General features: G+C 36.8%; 1 long non-coding RNA gene across 1 annotated transcript in view; it reads left to right on the plus strand.

The window, feature by feature from the left end:
• Positions 1-1,093: 1,093 nt before the first annotated feature.
• The window catches only part of LOC120509508, a 42,268-nt gene continuing 20,567 nt past the window's right edge, over positions 1,094-22,794 (plus strand). Inside the window, exons 1-2 of the long non-coding RNA XR_005629284.1 lie at positions 1,094-1,122; positions 15,223-15,330. This is a non-coding gene — a long non-coding RNA (uncharacterized LOC120509508). The remainder of the gene's footprint in view (positions 1,123-15,222; positions 15,331-22,794) is intronic.

Genomic DNA, 22,794 nt, shown 5'->3' on the forward strand with positions numbered 1-22,794 from the left:
ATTCTGACTCTGTTCACTAAGAAGCCATACAGAGGAGACACGAGTCAGGTGCCTAGCAGCTGGAAGGCACAGATAGCTACACATCAGGCTATGTGAGGTCTGATTTGAGGCTGACCCTGAAGAAAACATGATCAGGAAGGGTATTAAATAACAGAAGCAAAACAAGGAATGCACAGTTGCCTCCATTACCAGTTTCCCCAGCATACTGTAATGGAAACTCAGCAGCCAGACAGAGGCACCATGCGAGGAGTTAATATGGGAGAGACAGATGTGTTCAAGTTGAAGTTTAGCAGACCAGTAGCCATGGGCTTACCACTTCACAAAATATGAATAAATATTATAATGGAGAGGGGACTTATGATCACAATGTTGTTATTCTGCTTGCTGCTTTGTAAGCAACAAACTTATCTACTTATCAAACAGCTATGTTGTTCTTCCACTTACTTTGGCAAGTCACTGTAATTTCTTGAATCTAAGAGTGGCATTTCTTTCTGTCAATATATTTGATAGTGCTTTTGGGGATTTTAAAACCACTAATTAATAGATAAACAGCAAGATGCAAAACAATATTATGTTTTCAAATTGGGCTGAGTGGACATAAACAACAATTTTAAGAACATTTTAAAAAGTAAAGCATTGTACGTGCTCTGTCTGTAATGGACAGATTTTGATCTTAAAATTTAATGACCATTTGATGTTCTTTTCATAATGGAGATCTAGGCTGCCCACACATCTGAACAGCAGGTTTTTTTTGGTTTTTTTTTGCTTGAGATAACAGAAGTTACATCAACCAATCATTGCTGTAATACATGAAATCTTTATATAGTGGACAATTAGCTATTTTTCACACACTTCCAGAAATTGAAAACAATGTGCTCAGAGCTGCATAATCAACCGTATCTGGATTGTGATATTCAAGGGCAAATCACATTCTGTTAATAAAAGCCACAAAGGCCTTGGAGGTATGTGGTCTCAGGATAATCTTTTAAGTGAACTCATAGGTTAATCAGTAACCATGTGAGCAGGATACTCTGGAAACAGGCACATGCAGTACTTTGGAAGGCATTAAATGCTGAAAAGGTGAAGAGATGGAGCAAAGTACAATTGGGCAATGCTTCACAGGTAAACTTCTATTCAGAGGACAATGCTTTTACAAGATATATTAACCCTTGGAGGTATAACCAGCCCAGGCTTACAAAGCATTAATTTATCTGTAAACATATGAACATATGAACTAGTGTGATTTGTAGGTGTTTTCATTTGGGACTTTAGTTTGGGCATCTTTATAGCTGAACCTGCCAAAAGGGCCAGAATCATATCTGAAAACAGTGAACTTCACATAGAGAAGACCAGTACTTAAATTCTCCCCTAATGTTAGTTTATTTTTTGCAGTTTTTCTTTTCCTGGGAAAGGATGTAGACTGTGATAGTACATAATAGTTCAAAGAAATAGACTGTTATTAACCTTTGGAGAAAATCTTTTATGTTCCTTGCAAGCTCTGTCTGTTATCTTGTGCAGATTTGTTTTTCTGCTTTTTTTTTTTTTTTGGTGTGGGTTTTTTTTTGTTTGTTTGTTTTTTGGGTTTTTTTTGGTTGTGGTTTTTTTTCCCTAATAAAAGATCCTTCCAGTTTTCCAACTGGAAGATAAATTGAAAATTAAAAATCTAGGAAAAATCTAGAATTTTTGTTACCACCATGCTTAACCTTCACTAGAAAATTGATGAGATTCTCTCTGGAAAATTTTTTACAAGGAAGTATAGCCAACAAACATTTAACTTACTAACTACCAAAGAAATATCAATGGAAACAACATATTCATTGCCAAGATGCAGTCAGTAAACACAGGCTAGAGAAATGTGAAGCACCTTAATTGCTTTATGCGTTTCAGAGGCCACAAAATGATTTAAAGATCTACTTGTGTACCATGACGTATAACCCTATGGAGACATTTTCTAAAGAAAAAGCAACATATAAAAAGAAGCCAGCCTTATAAAATTGTCCTGGTGTTTACTTACTCCCTGTTTTAAGAAAGTGTGTCAAAGGTGTCTAAAGGAAAGCTTTTCCGTTTGAATAGTGACTGAACTGATACGCTGATGGCAACTGTTCTTGGTTTCTTGTGAGAACAATTAAGGTATTCAGGGAAAAAATCAGGACAGATCCCTTAAGGCATGACACATTCATTGTGAGTTGTACATTTATGTGTGTGTGCATTTAAGTATCTGGTCTCTGCTGAATGAGGGACCTGACTGAGTACCTTGTACTACCAGCCACCTGTCTGCCACACATCTCACTTTTGGACATAGGTCCCAGAGCACCTATTTCCTTCATAATCACTGGCAAGGGCCAGGCCATCCACACTGCAATAACAATCCCTCCTTTAATTTTGTCTAGAAAAAATGAGCTAAAACTTTATCCTTACTTTCATGGTGACATGATAAAATAGATAGGAACCCAAGAAGGATTTTCTATCAGAGAAAGGGAACTTATGCAAGAAGGAGCCTGGGGTATGTTGTCTCTGAAAGTTGCTCAGAAGTGAATGTTCTAAGCCTCCATCTAACAGCTGTAGTTAAAAGGTGATTTGAGGTATATTTTTGGCTGCAAACCTCACTGAAAAAAAATTAAAGAGGCTTAAGTTATTCCCCTGTTTTATGTGGGGACAATGAATACTCTTGAGTCTTGTATTTCCAGACCTTTTTTGCTGAGAAGCTCTTTCACTCAGAAATATCTCAGTACTTTAAGAGCTTTTGTTTTGCCCCTTATCTGAGATAAGTTCTTGGCACAATATCAGTCAAACATCTGAATGTTTTCAGCAAGAGAGTACTGGTGATCTGCTTAAACCAAAGACACATATGACAAATAGGCAGTGTTGTGAGGGACAGGTACAGATCACATGGTCTTCCGTGGCTAAAGAATGGAACCTCTAAATTAGAAATGAGTTTTTGCTAATGTGAGGTAACTGAACACAGAAATATTTAGGCATCAATTGTTGTTACTTTGTATTATTAATAGTTTTCTAGTGGTAACTATTAAGGACTACTTGGCAGAAACTTTACAAAACTGCCATGACTTAGTTATTTTAACAATTTCTAGTAAACTTGACACATACTATTCCAATAAAGGTCAGATACTTCTTTTGTTTCAGGAGAAATATATCTAGCAGGTGTTTATTTTTTAGTATTCAGCAACAGGCTGTATTTACACTGAAATAAGAATGGCATGTTTCAGGGAGGTTTCAAGCATCCTCTAATGAATACAGTTAAAGGAGTGGGAGGTCTTAGGGTTATATCAGAAAAATTATCTTGGGTTCTGCTACTTTTCAGCTTAAAATTGTAGAATTATAGAATATCCTGAGTTGGAAGGAATCCATCAGGATCATAAAGTCCCACTCCTGGCTCTGCACAAGACACCCCAATAATCACACCATGTGCCTGAGAGCATTGTCCAAATGCTTCATGAAATCTGTCAGGCTTGGTGCTGTGACCACTTCTTTGAGGACCCTGTTCCAATGCCCAACAGCCCTCTGGGTGTCCTTTTCTTGACATCCCACTTAAACCTGGTGATTTCCCAGCCCTGTAATTTATCCAGGTCTCTCTGCAGGGCCTCTCTGCCCTCGTGGGAATTGACAGCTACCCCCAATTTAGTGTCATCTGCAAACTGGCTTAGTATTTCTTCCAGTCTCACATCCAGGTCATTTATGAAGATGTTCAAGAGAAGTGAGCCAAAGATGGAGCCCTGTGGAGCCCAGTGGAACCCCACCAGTGACAGGTCATATCAGTCTGATGTCACCCCATTCACTGTAGCCCTTTGTGCCTGACCCGTGAGCCAGCTGCTCACCCACCATATGATGTGTTTATCCAGTTGTGGGCTGGGCATCTTCTCCAGAAGGGTCCTGAGAAAGACAGCATTGAAAGCTTTGCTGTAATCCAAAACCATCACATCAACTGGATGGGTTTCCCTGTCCTGGAAGGAAATTATATTTGACAAGAAAAACTTTCCTCTCATGAAGTAGTGCTGGGTGCAATGACTGCATTGTCCTCCAGACAGTTTTCAGTACTTCCCAGAATAATATTTTTCCATTATTTTAGTGGGCACTGAAGTGGGACTTACAGGCCTGTAGGACCTCCTTCCTGCCCTTCTTAAAAACTGGGACAACATTTGCCAGCAGATCCTGCACAAGTTCAGGGTCAACAGGAAATTGATCTTTCTCACAGCTGTGGTCCTCCAGCTCAGGGCACTGAGACCTCCTTGGTCTCTCACCTGTGTTGAAAACAGAGACAAAGAATGCGTTAAACACCTCTGCCTTGTCCATGTCCCTGTTTGTGAGATTGACCATCCACATCCTGTAAGTGGCTGACGTAATTTCTACACTGCCTTTTGCCATTAATACTTTTGGAAAAAGCTCCATTTATTGTCCCCCAAAGTTCTGGCCGTCTTCAACTCCAGTTGAACACAAATTTTCCCTCCATAGACAGAGTCTGTGGGGAAGTGAAGTCCTTCCCACTATAAGCAAAGAGCAGGTTCAGGACCACTTAACCTGAAGAGCCACCTGTTGATAACACCTGATTAGGCCACCAAGGCCCTGAGGGAGATGACTGCTATTGTTTCCAAGCCACTCTCCATCATATTTGAAAAGTCATGGTGGTCAAGTGAAGTCCTTGGTGACTGGAAAAGGGAAATATCACTCCACTTTTGGAAAAGAGAAGGAAGATCTGTGGAACTATAGATGAGTGAGCCTCTCTGTGTCTGGGAAGATAATGGAGCAGACAATCCTGGAAGATACACCATGGCACATAAAGGACAAGGAAGTGTTCTGAGGCAGCCAGCATGGCTTTACGAAGGGCAAATTGTGCCTGACCAATCTGGTGACCTTCTGTGGTGGAGTGATGGCAACAATCAGGATGGAAAGGCCAACGGATGTCATCTATCTAGAATTCTGTAAGGCTTTTGATATGGTCCCACATCATATTCTTATCTCCAAATTGGAGAGACACAGACTTGTATTTGATTCAGTGGATAGGGAACTGGCAGGATGGATGCCACCAGAGGGTTGTGCTCTGTGCCCAGGTGGGAGCTGGTGACAAGCGATGTCTGTCAGGACTCTCTGCTGGTACCGCTGCTCCTCAGTGTCCTCATCAATGGCACAGACAGTGGGATTGATGCATCCCCAGCAGGTTTGGAGATGACACAAACCTGAGCAGTGCAGCTGACACAACACAAGGATGGGATGCCATCAAGAGGTACCTGGATAAACTTGAGAATTGGGCCCAAGAGAACTTCATGAAATTAAAAAAATCCATGTGCCAGGTGTGATGGGATGCCATCCAGTGGGACCTGGATAAACTTGAGAATTGGGCCCAAGAGAACTTCATGAAATTAAAAAAATCCATGTGCCAGGTGCTGCACCTGGGTTGGCCCAATCCCTGATATAAGTAGAGATGGGGAGAAGAAGTCATAGAAACAGCCCTGTGGAAGACTTCTGGGCTGTCATGGGTGAAAAGCTGGACGTGAGTCAGCAGTGTGCACTCCCATCCCAGAATTCTAATGATATCCTAGGCTACATCAAAAGAGAAGTGATCATCAGGCTGAGGGAGGTTATTCTCTCCTTCTACTCTACCTTGTGAGACCTCACCTGGACTTCTGCATCTGTCTTTGGGGTCCTCCTCAGCACAAGAAAGATGTAGACCTGTTAGAGCAGGTCCACAGGACACCATTGAGGATGATCAGAGGGCTGGAGCACCTCTCCTGAAGACAGGCTGAGAGAGCTGGGGTTGTTCAGCCTGGAGAGGAAAATGTTTGAGGGAGCCTTTTCTTAATTGTGGCCTTCTAGTATTATAAAGAGGCCTAAAAAAGGAAGAAGATCATGCTTTTTTTAGATTTGCAGCCCCAAAATCCTGCTTCAGAAGTGGTAATAGACACTTGCCTTCACCTTTTTGTAAGTAGAGTTGGGATGCTTTCTGCCTGTACACATAACCTTGTGTTTACTGACAATGGTAATAGACACTTGCCTTCACCTCCCTTTTCATAAGTAGAGTTGGGATGCTTTCTGCCTGTACACATAACCTTGTGTTTACTGACAGTCTTTCATTCACCTTGTATTTTGTTGTCCACTCAATGGATTTAGTCAGGTGTTTCTGCCATTCTTCTCTTGGCCCTTGTAATTATTGATTTTTAAAGTTCATTTAGTAAGATGTTACCTTACACATATTTTCAGGTCATTTTATTCACATATTTCATGCTACTTGCTTTTTTGCATGAATTTACTATAGTATTATATAATTTTACCTTAAAAGCAACCTTCTTTAATATAGGAAGATCTCATGAAAAAACAACATGTTTTGTTGTACCCGTACTGATCTGCTCTTTTTACTATGGAAAACACACAGCTGAATGGCTTTTAAGACTTGGAAAAAGACATAGTTCCTGAAAGATGAGTTTATATTTCATATGTTTTTAAAAAATCCCAACTAATACACACTCCCAAATATGCTGGTTCCCAAGATGAAAATATTATCTGGAAGGCAGCTTTTTGAAATAAAGTGCCTTATGAAGCAACTCACACATAAATTCCTTCAGTGACAGGTTCTGATGTAAGTATTTGATTGAAAAAACTTCTCTATGGTATTCCAGAAGATGGAGAATATGCCCAATGTCAAAGAATTAAGAAACAAACCCACATCATTGAAGGTGGTGATGGAATAATGACAGGACTAAAATGAACACATTTTTAAACATAGCTCTTTGAAGAGAAGTCCAGAAGTAGGGACAGCAAGCTTTTGGATCTGATGAAAAGATTAAAAATTTAAATGGTCTAAGAGGGGTCTAAAAACCCCTCTTTTGAAGGTAGCTGGTAGGATTAGAGTTAGAAAAAATAGGATGAGATATGATTTGCTATTTAAGAGCATAAGTAATTAAAAAATTAACATACTTTATAAAACAATATTGTTTTGACCAGGTAAACATGAGAAATCTTTCAAAACAGTTTTGTAAGGGTGGCATGTGTAGGAATTGCAATTTTTATTTATTGTGCTTTTCCTTTAGAGATTGCTTTATCTTAAAAAAAATAAAGTTCCTCTGAAGTTATTGAGTTAGATTAAGATAAGCTGCTTTCCCATTCCCTGCACTGATAAGGAACCACTCACTAATTAACAAAGGCAACCAGCTTCTCTAGGAGCATTTAAGAAGCTCATATTTTCACTTTACACTGATTTCTTGAGAAAGGTAAGGAATTCTTTCCCATGAAGGCTGTGCAGACAATGGAATAGAAATTCCACCTTGTGAAAAAGCTCATGAAATATCAAGTACCTTCTCAAGAATAAGCAGAAGGTGCAGGAATAAGCCTCAATGCTGCATTTCATCTTTCTCACTGAGTATCATTCCCTCCTCAGAGGTTTACAATTGTCAAGGTTTATTTTCTGGAAGAAATGCAGAAATATCTTGACAGATCTATACTTCTGTGCATAACATTTTCTAAAGGAAATATAATTTACAAAAGTTCAGGAGAGATACAGATCCCTAATTCTGCATGGCTTAGTGTGGTCAAGTTGTGGTCTCTCCACTGAAATAATAGCAGACTATATTAGTGGAGAATATAGAACATAGATAATGTAGTCATTTTCATGCAAATTTTCCAGGTGAACAATGCACTTTCAAGCTCATCCAATTGGCTTTCAGGGGAATTCTCTTTCAAAGATGTGTCCCAGAAACAGAACTGGAAATGAAGATGTCATATGGTTGAAATTGAACCACTTACCACGCCACTTGCAAGGGATGTTCAGGTCATATGTTCAGGTGCTTGGAGGGCTGCCTCCCCTCCTTATCTCACATCCTCAGCAGCCTCCAGAATCTCCACTGAACCACAGACAAAAGGCTTTATTTCCATGTCCTTTGCCTAGCCTTTCAAAATCCCATCTCTTTTAAAGGGTAATCAGAATCTCTGTAATGTTGCCACCGGCCACAGTATCAGTGTGAAGATTCAGGGGTCTCATTAAAAAGTATAAACAAATTACCATGAGCCTAAGAATTTAAAAAATACCAACAAACTAATATAAAATTAATTTGTATTAAATAACACATGAAATATTATCCTTTTTCCCCCCCTCTAATTATTGTAAAGCTGTTGAGCAACATTTTATTGAGAACTGAACTTCAGCAAACTCCATTCATCATTTGGAGTACACTTTATGGAATAAAAATCCTCTTGCTACAATTGTAGTTCTGCCTTCTGCATGAGCCAAAGCTGGGTTAATGCCTCTGTGTCACCAGGCATTGGCCATACATGGTGGCCTGGCACTGGTGTTGGGGTTCTGTCACTTCTACTGACTTCTTTTTGTGCTTTTCTTGGGACTAAGAAGGTTAGAGCAAACCAGCTGGATCACAATGTTACTCCTTCCTCAAATGGGAATATGAAGTTAATTAGTTGTCATTCTAGAACTTTTAATCATCTATGGAATTTAAATGCTTACAAGTTGTTTTTAGGTTTTAGTTGTTATATTGTTTGGTTGATTGTATTTTGGGGGGGGGGTTTCTTTGTATTTGTTTTTGGGTTTGGTTTTTTTTTTTACTTTTACCTTCTGCAAACTAAGGTAAAAAATACACAGAAGAGATTACTTTTTGCCCCTATCGAAGTGGAATTTTTTTTACATCATGCAAACTTTTGCATGATGACTATGAAATGATTATGAAATAGGACTTTATTCAGTGTATGTATAGTCTGTGATGGATGCCCAAACAAAATGTCAAATGTCTGAATTTCCAAAATTATTGCATTGACTACTTTTAAATAAAAATACTTTTGCACTTCTATATGCTGAAGGTTGCAACTCTGAAAATGTCATCTGGGAAATGGAAAATTCTAGGTCTTAAGTGAGCTTGAGGTAGGGAGGGGCATTCTGAATGGAGTGTGAAAGGCTTGGATACACACATGCATTTTTTCTACACGGCCTTAGTGCTTCTGAAAGCAAGAAAACAATAGTAATGGCTTTGATTGGACATGGTGCAAGCAACCACTCTGAAATCCTCCCCATGCAACTTGCCTAATGCACTTCAGTGCTGGCTTATGATATCCCTCATGGTTCTTGTTCTGGACCTTTCTTGAGCAGAGGCTGCCAAATGTGTAGCCTTGTGCCAAACTACATGGTGGTTTTCAGATATGTGCAAATTGTGCCAAAAGAAATTTATTTGAAGAAATGAATCATATGTTGAGATGTTGTTAGAAATAAAATAGAACCATTTATATGCTGAGTTTATTTCTAAAGTTGCTTTGATACGCAAGTCTAAACAATCCAGCTCTTGTTAAAGTGCTGGGGTTTGGGTTCTTTTCCAGCTATAGAATATGAAAACCACCCTGAACAGTCTCAGCTGAGAAGTTGGTTAGTTAGTATGCATAGTAGCAACCTCAGGAAATATTTGGAAAGAGCCAAATGTGGAACAACTGATGCAGTGGAACAACATTTCCAAACTTTTAACGGCTCACTTTTTGGAGCTTGTTCTGTTCAGCAACAAAATGACAGAGCAACTGGTGTTCCCATGTAAACCACATGTTGCTAGATCCCACAGTAGGACATATGTGTGGATATAAGAAAACTTCCAGATTTAGGTTCAGCCACTGCCACATAGCATCAAATAACAGCAAAAATATTTTTAACATGATAACTGCATACACTAACTGGTTTCTTGTTTCTGTTCCTCTGTAACTAACATTGATGAAAGAGGAAAGAAAAGGCCTGGTCACCATGGTATAAGTGTTTATGAACCCTTAGGATAGAATCTTTGAAAGTGCCTAGCTGTGGCCTTTGCCCCTCTGACATCAAGAGGAGCAGAAATAAACCAATGCAGGAAGTGCCTAGCTGTGGCCTTTCTTTGCCCCTCTGACATCAAGAGGAGCAGAAATAAACCAATGCAGGTAACGCTATCCTTAATATGTTTTGCAGCAGAACTTGTACTTCTTATTATACCTTACACCTTGTTATCCCTCTTTTCTTCTCTCTATTTGGTAGTCCATTTAAATTCAATTACTCTCCAGACTGGTTAGCCAGGAATATTCAATGGCTAAAGGCACTTTTGTTACTTCATAATTTTAAAGATAAGGTGATTTTAGGAAATGTAGGACAAATGTATTCAATTTCAAAAGCTCTTTAAACAGCATGGCATAGTACTGACTAATACAACAAAAATTTTGTTAACAACAAACTTAAGCATTAAGAAATTAAAGTCAGAGCTATCTAGTATAAAAAATGGTCTAGAAATCTTAAAAATCCAGTGAGATACTTTTATGATGTTGCTAGCATATCTTGCTTTCAGCCCAGATGGAAGGCTGACAGCAAAAATTGTGGGGTTTTTCTTTTCTTTTTGGTTGTCTTATTGCTTCTCTTCTCACCAAAACTAATATTTAAAGAGGTAAAATAAAAGAGGCACTTAAATGTTTTGGAAATGTACAGTTTAAATGCACCTTCTTCTGTAACTCAGGTCTGGGCATTTTTGATGGAATGACAAATCAGAAAGAATATAATGGCAGAAATTCCCCCTTTAATCTAAAACTGAAGGCTTGGATGCTGTTCTTGGTTATACCACTGCAAGACTTGGCTACTGTTAATCAGTGCATTTTCACTTGTTTCATACACAAGCATTAGACAATTTAGAATCTTGCATGGAGACTTTCTGGTATTTTGTGAATACTAACATTATAAGATGGGGAATAAAACTAAAAAAATATTAACTCTACTTTAGAACTAGCCTAACATCTCACTCCAACCTGAGAAGAATACCAAAATCTTGACATTTTTACAGAATTCTGGAAAAATTACAAAATAATTTAATGCCATTCATTATTAACTTTTAAAATTATTATGCTATTAAAATTATTATATGCAGCAAACAGTTCTTCAGTGAGAACTAGACAAACATGCAGCACCGTCCCTGGTCATAATTTTCCCAGTTTTTGACCAAATACCTCCTTTAAAAATGGTTCAGGTACTTAGCAAATCAAGGGATATTCTGATCTGAACCTGTAATCTGGGTTGGATCATAATAATAGCTTTGAAAATAAAAGAAATGTGAAGGAGTGTAGATCCTGATCCAAGTATCTTGTCTTAGACTCCTTATTGTTCTTTAGCCTGTGGATTTCACTACTGGACACTACTGGCTGGGTTTTTTTCCAAGCAGATAGTCAAATGGGGACTTCTATTTCTCTTTATTTGGATATTTAATGGAACTTCTTGACACACAACTTTATTAGAAATCATTTTAGGCGAGATTTTCCACATTTTTCTAGTGAAACAGTATACTTTTCAGTGACTGTAGTGCTTTCTTTTTTGTATGAATTCCTAATTGTTAAGGCAGATGCAGTAAGTTTTTAAACATGGAATTATATTGTTATCATTTACTTTAATTAACACTAAGGGATAAGAACTTTTTCTGGCATAACAGTGCAAAGTTCAGTTGTCATGAGAACTACTGTGTGTCTATCTTTGTTAAACAAGTGAAATGCTGCTGACAATTATTTCAACTTTTTCAAGATACATTTTTTATTTTTCTTTTCTGATCTACATGCACCACAACAATGAATTCAACACTGTCTCAGCTGGTAAGAGTAGTATGGAGTACTGACATATTTGTCTTCTAACATGGAAGGCTACATAGCAGACAACACTGACCTAGTTACAAGATGTATTATAGGAAATAAAAGTGAAAATGGAGGAAAGCAATATCACAGGCCACTCTTACTATAAGTGAATCTTTCTGTAAATAACAAGGTTTTTCAACTTATGGCACTAAATTTTTTCAACTATGACAACAGAAAGAGATTAATTAGATAATGTTGATGGAATAGAAAAGCAAAATTATTTTAAAAAACATTTCAGAATATGCTTTACCTCCTTTTCTTCTTTCTTTGCTGATGAGCTAGTAGATCCAAATGTAAACTAACCAGCAGGTGGTAGCAGTGTTTAAGATTTCTAGAACTGGTATCTAAATCACGCAAGTTACTAATACATTGAAAAAATTTCAGAGGACAGACCACACAGTCAATGCCTCTGCAAGTTCATGGCAAGGTTCTTCCAACTTTATTGATGAGGTATGGACTTTTAGTTGACATCTTTAAGACATTTCAAAGACAATTTCATGTGCAGAGTAATAGATTAGACTAACAGGTTGTTGGGAGTGTTCTGTGGTTTTTGTTTTTGTGGTGTTTAGTTGTTTTGGTTTTTTTCTGGTTTGGTTTGGGTTTTTTGGCAGGAGATAGAGTATTAGCCTAGTACTTCAACTTCACTCGTTTCACTGCCATTTCCTCTGCATCTGTAAAACATAGAAAGATTTTGACAGTGTTCACATCAGAGGTTGTATTTTTTGTTTCATATTCACTCCAATTCCAGTACATTTCAGCTTTATCCTTTCATTTTGTTTGGCTTCTATTATTACAGTCATTAAAGTGAGTGGAAGAAATGCACCCCATGGAACCATGTCTTTGCAATTCCTTTTGTTATTTAACATAAATAATTTCAAGTAGTATGAGAACTCTGCTTGTTGTAACACACACAAACAATTTTTATAACAGGAGGACTTTTCTGTAATAGGATAATTTTGGGTCATGATACAGGCAGTCTCTAGCAATGCCTGAAAATTTTCTTAAAAATACCTGAGGCAGGTGCCTGTTAATGAAAATTTTGTGATATCAACAATGTAGCAAGCTACCTCTTCTTGACTAAGTGACCCTAATTAAATAAGAACTTTTGATCTGTACTAGAAAATCACTAAGAACAGCATGGTTATGTTAAAATTATGGATGCATATAGTCAACTGATCAGTAGAGGGAAGAGAAGCATATCCCCCAGACCTCAGTTTTAGGAGGTTACAATTAATGCATTCAAATTATACTTTAGGGCCTTTCAGCCGCTGCTCACATTCATGTAAATACTAACAAGAAGTAAAATATACCAGGCATGAATGATATATCAGGTCTTGTATTTTGTCATCAGGTATATTCATTACTCTTCTCCATAACAAGCAACCCAAAATATCACAAAATGGGGAGGGAAAACATGACTGATAAGATATAATTATGACAGAAATATAAAGCAACTTGTACAGTTAGTTCCAGTAACCTATTTTGTACTGTGTACCTCTGATTTTAGAGGGGAGAAAAAAAATAGAGAAAAAGCAGTAAAAAAGAAGAAAACATGTATCTGAGTCACAAGTTTGAAATAGAGAATGATTTAATCATAGCATACCATCTAAATACAGCCATGGTAGACTACTGCAATAGGTCAGCAGACAGAAGGGCCTTGAAACAACCAGAGAATCACAGAATATGCTGCCTTGGAAGGGCTCTCAAGGATCATAGAGGTCACCTCTCAGCCTTGCACAGGACCATCCCCAAGAATCACACATGCCTTGAACTCTATTATGCTGTGATCACTTCCCTGAGAGAGTCTCTTCCAGTCCCCAGTGGTTTTTCTGGGTTCCAAACCATTTTCTAATATCCAACCTAAACCTCTTCTGACACAAGTTCAGGCTGTTCCCTCAGGTCTTGTCACTGGTCAGCAGAGAGAAGGGATCAGTGTCTGCCCCTACTCTTTCCCTCACAAGGAAATTGTAATTGCAATGAAGTCTCCCCTTAGTCTCCTCTTGTCCAGCCTGAACAAATGACCTCAGCTACTCCTCATACGGCATCCCCTCAAGGTCCTTCACCTTTTTCATGGCCCTTCTATGGATGCTGCCCTATAACTTAATTTCTTTTAAAATATTTTGGCACCAAAACCACACACAGCACTGGAGGTGAGGCAGCCCCAGTGCAGAGCAGAGCAGGGCAGGACAATCTCCTCCCTTGCCTGGCTGGTGATGCTGGCCCTGATGCACCCCAGGACAGGATTGGCTCTCCAGGATTTGGCTGAGGTTGTTTGGTCTGTAGTGATGAATCTAGTGACCTTTTTTATTAGTTACTAAGTTCTATCTGTATGACACAATCACTTATTTATACAAATAGGCTCAGTTTCAACAACATTGATACAGCTGCTCTGCTCAGACACTGCATACAGAATACTTCATGATAAACCATCTGCAGTTATTCTGCCATTAAAATAAATTTGTAGTTTGATTTTAGAGAGATACTTAAAATATTCCAGAACAGAATGCACATATAATATACATTTAGTATCATACCTGTCAGAAAGCTTTGTTGGTACAGCAGCATATTACAGTTCCCACCCAGGGATGTGTAGCTTCTCTCAGTGACTGGACATGCTACACCTCTTAAGAAAAGAAACAGATATCTTGTGTCCTTGGTGCTTTAGAGGTAGTTGCAATGTATAAACCTGATACAGCTGCTAAGAGCTACTTCTCTTGGCAGGGTTACACACATTTTTGGGAATTCAACTTCCCTCTCTACCATTTACTGTTGATAATTTACATAAAATGTTTTATTTCTTCAGGTTATGTTCTTTTCTATATCTCTTCCATAAATGCTTGGCAATCAATTTATTTTTGATTCAAGAAATTGTCTGGATGTATGTTGACAATAATGTTTTCTTTTTCTTGCATGAATTTATTTATGAGACGTGCTACCAAAACTTCTTTTACTGTCTTGTATTCATTAATAGTAAGAAAAATGCAGTTGTTTGAAATGAGAAAAACAAAAACTTATAAATAGGGTAGAATTTAGTTTAATGCTTGCTTTCACATACAAGTTCACAGGCTGTCCTTAAACTTGCAAATGTAGGCAGTTGCTGAACTAAGTAATTCATAAATTACCACGTGTTACCTGTGCTAACTTGTTAAGAATTCAGTGGCAAGTAGACAAGAAAAACTTTGCTAATTTTCCCTCAGTAGGTGGGTGCAATTCAGTTGCCTAAAAATTCAGGGTTGCATCAGCACATCATGTCTGATGTATTTCATTGGCTTTTCCACACAAGTGCAAAAAGAAACAAATTTTTTAATAGACTGTATTGTTAAGTTTCTGAATATAGTCCTCAAGTGAACTTTTTAATGTTTACTACTCAAAATGTTTAGTTATTTGATGCCTTCTGGTTTTCAGGTTGTAAATTTCTGGAATGAGAAGTAGGCTTTGACATGTGGTTTTTCATTTCCATTTTTTCCAGCTCGAGTCCTTTCATAATTTATAGATTCATATCAATACTTGCTTCATGAAACTCTTTAACTTGCCAATATTACCTGATATTACCTATATAACAAATAATATATGACACAATTAATTGTCACATTCAATTTACAGAAAGACTCTTACAAATGACTGGAAGCCTTCCATACATGAAGATGATGGTTTATTATCTGTTTCAGCTGTGTCTCATATGGATTCATAAATACAGTGCACCGCCAGCCGGTAAGCAAATCCGTGCACTCTTGTTTTCATCTCGTGTAACAGTCTTGTACTTTAGGTAGTGTTGAGAAAACCTCTTCCCAGAGAACAGACATTTGCAACAGCTGTCTTAAGTTTTTGGCTAATTCACTATATTTCTATACTTCTGCAAAAATACTTAATCCCTCCCTACATTTTTTTACCTATCAGCAACCCCCACTACTAGGATTCCTCTTAGTAGCATGTCCTACAGTGACTAAGCAAAGTTAGCCAGGCTGTATTCACATTCCCACTCGAGCATAATAACACCATCTTGTCTGAGGTTTTCTTTTACATTCCTGCCATAGCTTCTTCTTCCTGAAAGGCTGGGTGAATTTCTGTGCAGTAAACATAGCAGGTATTGCCAAACCATTTAGTCCATATGATAGCTGTCTTACTAAGGTAAAAGTAAGGACTCACTTGTCATTTTGAATATTGAAAAATAATCTTCCTTTCTTTCCTTTTTACTGATTTTCATGGATATAACAGATGATTACCCTCCTGGGTGAATGGGATATCAAGATGCTAAGATTCAAGGAAGATAATATGACCTGCTTATTGTATTGCTCCATAGGAAAGTAATCCAAGGACATACAGTAACATGAAAAAATTGCAGTGTTTGTCCAACTGACCTGACTTCTCACCAGGCACTGATTATCCCAAGAAAAACAAGCTGTGAATAATCAAGTGCCTGGTTTCTGTGATGTAGCACCTGGACTTGTTTAAGGAATGGATGTAATGTTTACAGACAGCCTAAGGAAGCTTATCAGATGCTGCAGATGGTGCAGTCAGTCTGTGCATGTCATTTGTTTTTTACAGGATTGATTTGTAGATGAATCAGGCATAAAAATTATTTAATAGATTTCATAATTGAGGGCAGTACAAATCACTGAGTAAAGCTGAAACAGTTGAAACACTTTTAAAGTGAATCTCACAAGATGCTTATTTACTTTTCAGAGTAAAAGTAAAGAGAACTCTGGAAAAGGATCAATCTTCTCTCCAGTAACCACCCACACTGTACCTCAAGCTCTGTGCTATCATGACCTGTTACTTCACTTCCTTTTGCTGGTATCACATCTAAATAAGATTTACATGTGTAAATTGGCAAAACCTTTTCAGTAATTTAACTCTGTCATTCTGGATAACCTCTCCACTTTCTTGGTTAGATTACTTGCAATGACTGTAACATGAAGTACAAATCAGCAGAAATCTGTTAGTAAGTTTGCCCTGTATTTTCCGTACATCTGCTGCTGCTTATTGTTGACATTTGGAAATGCCCACACTTTTCTCTATTGAAGAATATAACTGATAATTCCAAAGCAATGGATAATATTAATAAACAAAATTCTACAAACTAGAAACAAGAATTGAGGAATACATACTATATTTTGACATAACAATACTTTCGTTGACTCCCTGATTTTTTTTTATTTGTTTTGGTGTTGTTTGAGTTTTTTTCCTGTCAGAGCTTAAGTCTAGGGAATGTCTTTGTACTTGTTGCAAAACAATGTTATGGGAGGATTCTTGGGCTTATAAAATCTTCATTAGAATGAAAATTAAGAAAAAATATTTTAAAATATCTGCATGTAGATAGATCTGCATGTAGATGACAAACTATTTCAGTATATTATTTTAAAAGTGCTTTTTATTTAGTTAGTTTACAACTTTGAAAATCCTGCAGACATGTTCACAAGTGTTTTTTTCTATTCTTTTCTTTTGGGTGAAGGGATGGGGGATTCAATTTTGTTCTACATTACTGTTTCCAGTATGTTTTTGTTTCCAACAGTAAATCAATTCCTGCAGCATATGATCTTCCCCAGTGTGGTTAAGCTTCAAGTCAGATTAGAACAGGAAACCACTCTTAATCTTACTTGATAGTAATGATCTGTTTAGCAGAAAGGTCAAATGCCTACCAGACCTATCATAGCTTTTCCCCTTCCAATGAGTCATTGCTAATAACTCTATTAAGGAACCTTGCAGACTGTCAAAATTTCCTAAAGCCTTGATTTGCCTCCTGTTCAGAAGATCCTATGGAACCCAATAATTTCTGTTCCTCCCTGGGGGAATCTTGTCCATTATGTTATTTTTCACCTTCCTTGGCTGATGTTTAAGTACACATACACAAATAAATATAGCATATAAATATGTATTTACATACATATACATATGTTCACATATACACATATGGTATCTATATACACACAAATATATGCAAATAAATATATCTATATCTAAACACATATGAAACTTTTCTAGCTGTAAGAAATTGTGAGTTTACAAGGCTGATAGACTCATATAACTAAGTAGTACAGTTCAGACTTTGACTTGAAATTTATAAATTTATTTTCAGATACTGTCCTCTAGCATGCTTAATCTCTCTTTCATTTTGGTTTATATCTGATAAACATATACAGGGTTTTCCCCAATTTCCCCCCTCAAAATCTGAATAATGGTGGAGTAAAGTTTTAAAAATCATATGTGAAACTGTGCTCAAGGCAGCTGTGTTGACAGTGTGCTAGTAACAACGACTGGCACTTTGGTGTTACCCAGTACTCTTTTCTTCTGGCTCATGCTTCTGTAGGTGTGTGTAATGTTACGTGGAACTTTATCAAAAGATTTTTTTTGACAAACCCAATACATGTGGTTACTGCTTTCCTTTGCTCTAGAGGCTATTAGTGTGTTTGAGGAAGACAATATATTGCCTTGGCATGATTTATGTTTTGATGGAGTTTGCAATTTGGCTTCTTCTCCTTTTGTTTTATTTGAAGAGTTGACAGTCATTTACTTGCTTCATGTTTACTCACTCTTTCCTTTGGCCTCAGGGATGTTACACTCAGGGCTGGGTACATATCTCTGGAGGGTATCTAATCCAAGCCTTCTAATTCACCCAATACAGCAAGGCACCCTCAACAACTCATCAAGGCCTCTCCCTAACTCAGTGAGGCCACAGTCAGTTGCTGTGGAATCTTGACAGTTTTTTAGTATCTCTAAGGAAGGAGACTCCACAACATCCCCAGGAAACCCATCTTCTTTGCAATTATTAAGCCTGTTTTGGGAAATATTTACTTAGCAAAAATAAAGTGAATGAGATTGATCTCATTCTTCGCCTGGCAAACAAAAGACAGGTACACATGTGATACCATGTGTACCTGTCTCCTTTTCAGTCCTCTTTTTTCTTTCCAGATTTAGTTTGCAATTGGAGTTTTGACAGATGTGAAAATCTGAGTTAAAATAATGAAGCTGAGTTAACTTTAGGTCATAATTCTAGCTGGAAGAAAACATGGTGGGATCATATTTAGAGTCCCCAAATTGGTGCTACTGCTGCTGCCAGCAACTCCACTGTTTTATCTATCTGCTGTCAAGCACTCCAATTGTGGTTACAGTGTACAACGGAGTACATGAAGGGCAACACCTTTTCCTTCCTTTTATGTAGAAAATGAGGTTTATCATAAGTCCTTAGGAATGGTGTTCTGATCATCAAGCCATAAGATGTTTCTAAGTAGGATTTTTTGTCGCTAATTCTATTTTCATTAGATCATTTTGGATATACAGTTGTGGGTAAATGCCCTGAACAACAACTACTCTGAAGTTGTTACTCAGCTATTGTTTATATTGAATATTTAATAAAATATTTGGTATTATCAAACTAACTGCAAGAATGTTATAATCCTTTATAATACATAAATAAAATTCCCTGTGAGGAAAGACATCCCAAGTTACTCTTTCTCTTCTGTCTCTGCTGGAGAGGTCAGATTAGTAGTTAGGGCTCCCTGACTTCAGTGAAAATCTTCAGCTGAAAATCAGATATTTTGTGCCAAGAGAAGGAAGAACTGGACTTAGTAGAGATCACAGGATGCTAGCAGAAAATAAAAACAACTTGCCTTCTGAAGTTTATTGCTGCAGCATTTAAACCTTACTCCTTCAAAAATGTAATGGAAAAAAGTAATTTTAGAATTAAATTTAAAAAGAAAGTGCTATAAAAACTGATTTCCTTGAAAAAATATATGAATTGTCCTAACATTTTTGCTCTCTGAAGTCTACTTAGGCAGTTTAAGTGTATGAAATATGCAATGTACATAAAAGCAGAGCATAATTTAGGATTCTGTCAGCTGTGCCTAAATGTCTAGACCAGGTATCCTGTTCAGTTCAGCAGCAGGCCAACTATTACAGTCTACCAACTACTCTATAACCACTTGGAGCTTGGATAGATTTCAAAAATACTAATGGTATTTGCTTTTATAGTCTGGAAAGTGACCCCTTAGCTCTTCACCTACTGTATGCAGGCAACAAACAAGCCCCTTTCAGCTATAAACCTGAAAATAATTGGTTACTTCAGTAAGCTGATTTATTTAATCATAGAAACATAACTATTGGGCTTTTTTTCCTGTTGAAAGTATCTTTGCTTGCCTGGGTAGATTACATGATTAACAATTGAGATTGTTAACATTTGTCACTGGCTCATGAAATTATTTGTTGCATTATTCCAGAAATCACTTTGTTGTTTTTCAAAATGCATGCCACAACTTTTAACTACTTTTCAGAGTATAATACTGATGCCTGTAAAACTATTTGATATCATTGAATAAGTAGTATTAAAAGTAACTTTCTAGATATGAGAAGGTTCAGATGCAAATCCAAACACAACTGTATTGAAACCACCTGTCCTTTATCAATAATATTGTATACTTACATTTTCTTAAATCTGGGAAAATAATAAAAGAAGCTATTAATTACTTTACTTGGAGTAGGTAGCCATGATGATGCCTTCCCTTTGTCTTCAGCATGGAATTTTATTTGTGTCAGTGGAAATCCCATATGTAGTTCCAAGATTAAGAAATGAAAGTTGTCTAAAAAAAAAAAAATTACTGGAAAATGTTCATATTATTTCAACTGCTGGGTACCCCTCCCTGATTTTTACTAGCTCTGGACTGGTTGCCTTTTGTTGAACTTACAGGAGTTCAATATCATGCTGGTTGCAAAAATTAGGAAACACTGAACATTGTTTATGTATCAGTTATGTCAGGAAGTGTTAGGTGAATGTAACTCCTTTAATTAAATTATTTGAAACACAGGAATACAGCATAATGCTTTGCTTTTTCTATGGGATTAGCTTTAACATATATAGTTTTACAGACAGACACATTCTATTCAGCTTGTATTAAAGACAACATGCATAAATATTAAGAAAAAGACAGATAAAATGGAAATAGTATCATTAAGTAACTTGAGATTGTAAAAGACATAATGTCAACAACCATTTAAAAAAATCTATTTATAGATAAATATAGCCAAAAATGCTAAAACTCAGAGAATAATTGGCCTTATAAAGTTCCTTTCTTGCTTGCAGAAATGAGGTTTTCCAAAGGTAATAAAATTGCCAGTCCTTGTCTTTGAACTACCTAGAAGGGAATTCAGTGGTATCAGTCTTAAAAGTGCTACTATAAAAACATTTAGTTTCCAATGCAGCCCTGGAGGACACACACCTGCTTGCTCCACACTGCCTGAGGAGTTCAATTTACTGAAATATAACAGTCTGAATGAGAGAAAGGCAATTGCAACATGGCCCTTGGGCCCCCTCAAAGTGACCACTGCACTGAAGTAACAGGCACGTTTGATTACAGGTGATGCAAAGTTGAAGGCTTAAACATTTAGTCTCTTGAAAGAGGAGCCTGGGACAACACTCTTGATTTAAATAATACTGTGTATACAAGCAGAAATTTGATTTATTTTACCTGACCCAGAACAGAAATGGGATCTTCACATCAACACAGAGGTGAAGCACTTTTGATCTTAAGCTCCCTGCAGAGTCCCAACATTCTTTAGTCTTCTGCTTTTCAGATGAGATCAACACCTTGGAAGTTCCTGTGCTCTGTGTCTTCCCCCCAGATGTGTGCAGAAAGCACAGCTGGTCAAATTTGACATGTAGAAAAATCCCAGAAACTAGTGTTCCGAACTGTGTATATATTTTTTCTATTGCTATAAATTTTGCTTTTAGCCAGGAAGAAGGTCTGGCAGAACTGGTGAACAGAAGTAGATAATTAATCAGAGTGGTCCCACCAGAAAAATCTTGGCAAAACACAATTAGGTCACAGGGAATGATCAACTTCTTATGTGATTAATTTTAAAACTTCAAAATTTAAAACTTCATAATTAATCAGAGTGGTCCCACCAGAAAAATCTTGGCAAAACACAATTAGGTCACAGGGAATGATCAACTTCTTATGTGATTAATTTTAAAACTTCAAAATTTGTCTATGCAGGAGATGTTATCGTAGTTTCTGGATCTCGTAAGAGATGAAGTTGTTTATGTAGGGAAAGCTAAATAAATATTATTAAAACTAGAAGAAAGGACTATTAAAGAAACAGTTTCTGATATTTTCTTTATAGGAGATAGTAAACATAACTCTAAAGCTGTCATAAATATTTCTATGACAAAGCCCTGTGCTGAGAAAAAAATTTAGCCTCCAATCTATGTAAAATTTTTTTTCTATGTAAAATTTCTTTTTATGTTCTTTTTTTGCCTTACCTGTAAATGTCAGTACAGATTTAAAAGATTCAGCTTTCAGTAACAGAATCATTATTGGGTAATTACCCTAGAATATTAACTGAAATGCAGAAAAAAATTAATTTCCTTTAAAATAATTAATTAGTGGTATTTGAGAGGTGAAAATATTGTAATGTCAGATTTTGTATTAACAAATTATTTGTTAATTAAGATATCAGAAATGCTTGACTTGTATGGCACTACCTTATTACTTTCATGTGGCAGCTGAAGATACTTTAATGATAAATACAGCACAGTATTTAATTTTCTAATTAATCATAAATGGATTATTTAATCTGTTTTGCTGTAATTAAATAAGGATGTGTAAGAGCTATTCTGTTCTAATAATGGCATCCCATACCAAAGCAAAAATCATTTGAGCTATTGTCTCATTTCAGAGTGACCATACTTGTTAAAGTGCTCTACTTGTTAAAGAGTCAAAGTAGCTATGAGTTTGGGATTAAAGCAAATCCCAATGCAAAATGGACACACTTCAATGACTTCAAAGGAATTATTTCTGTATATCTTTGGCCAGTTTATGGTACCCTTCGCTCATTATGAAACACATGTTAAATCCCTGTAGCACCTTTCCTGCTTGTTTCCTTTTTTTGCTGAAAGCTCTTTGGCCTGGTATATTGAATTATGACACTAGAAGTATTAAGGTATATAACATGCTTTATTGAATTGCTTTTAGAGATTTGAATGCTCAATCCATTGAATCGATATGAAAAATATTATTGTGATGCATTCTTCACTGATACATAGTGTCTGTGATGTTGCTATCTCCTATTAGAATGTCTGAGTTCATGTCCTGAAACTCAGTCTTGCAATGCCTTTACAATAGATACAAAAATAACAGCTTATTAATTACAGGAGAATTCAGACAAATGGATAGTGGTATCTCT

The sequence above is a fragment of the Passer montanus genome, unplaced genomic scaffold (assembly GCF_014805655.1).
Source record: "Passer montanus isolate IOZ18808 unplaced genomic scaffold, ASM1480565v1 scaffold52, whole genome shotgun sequence".
Taxonomy (NCBI): domain Eukaryota; kingdom Metazoa; phylum Chordata; class Aves; order Passeriformes; family Passeridae; genus Passer; species Passer montanus.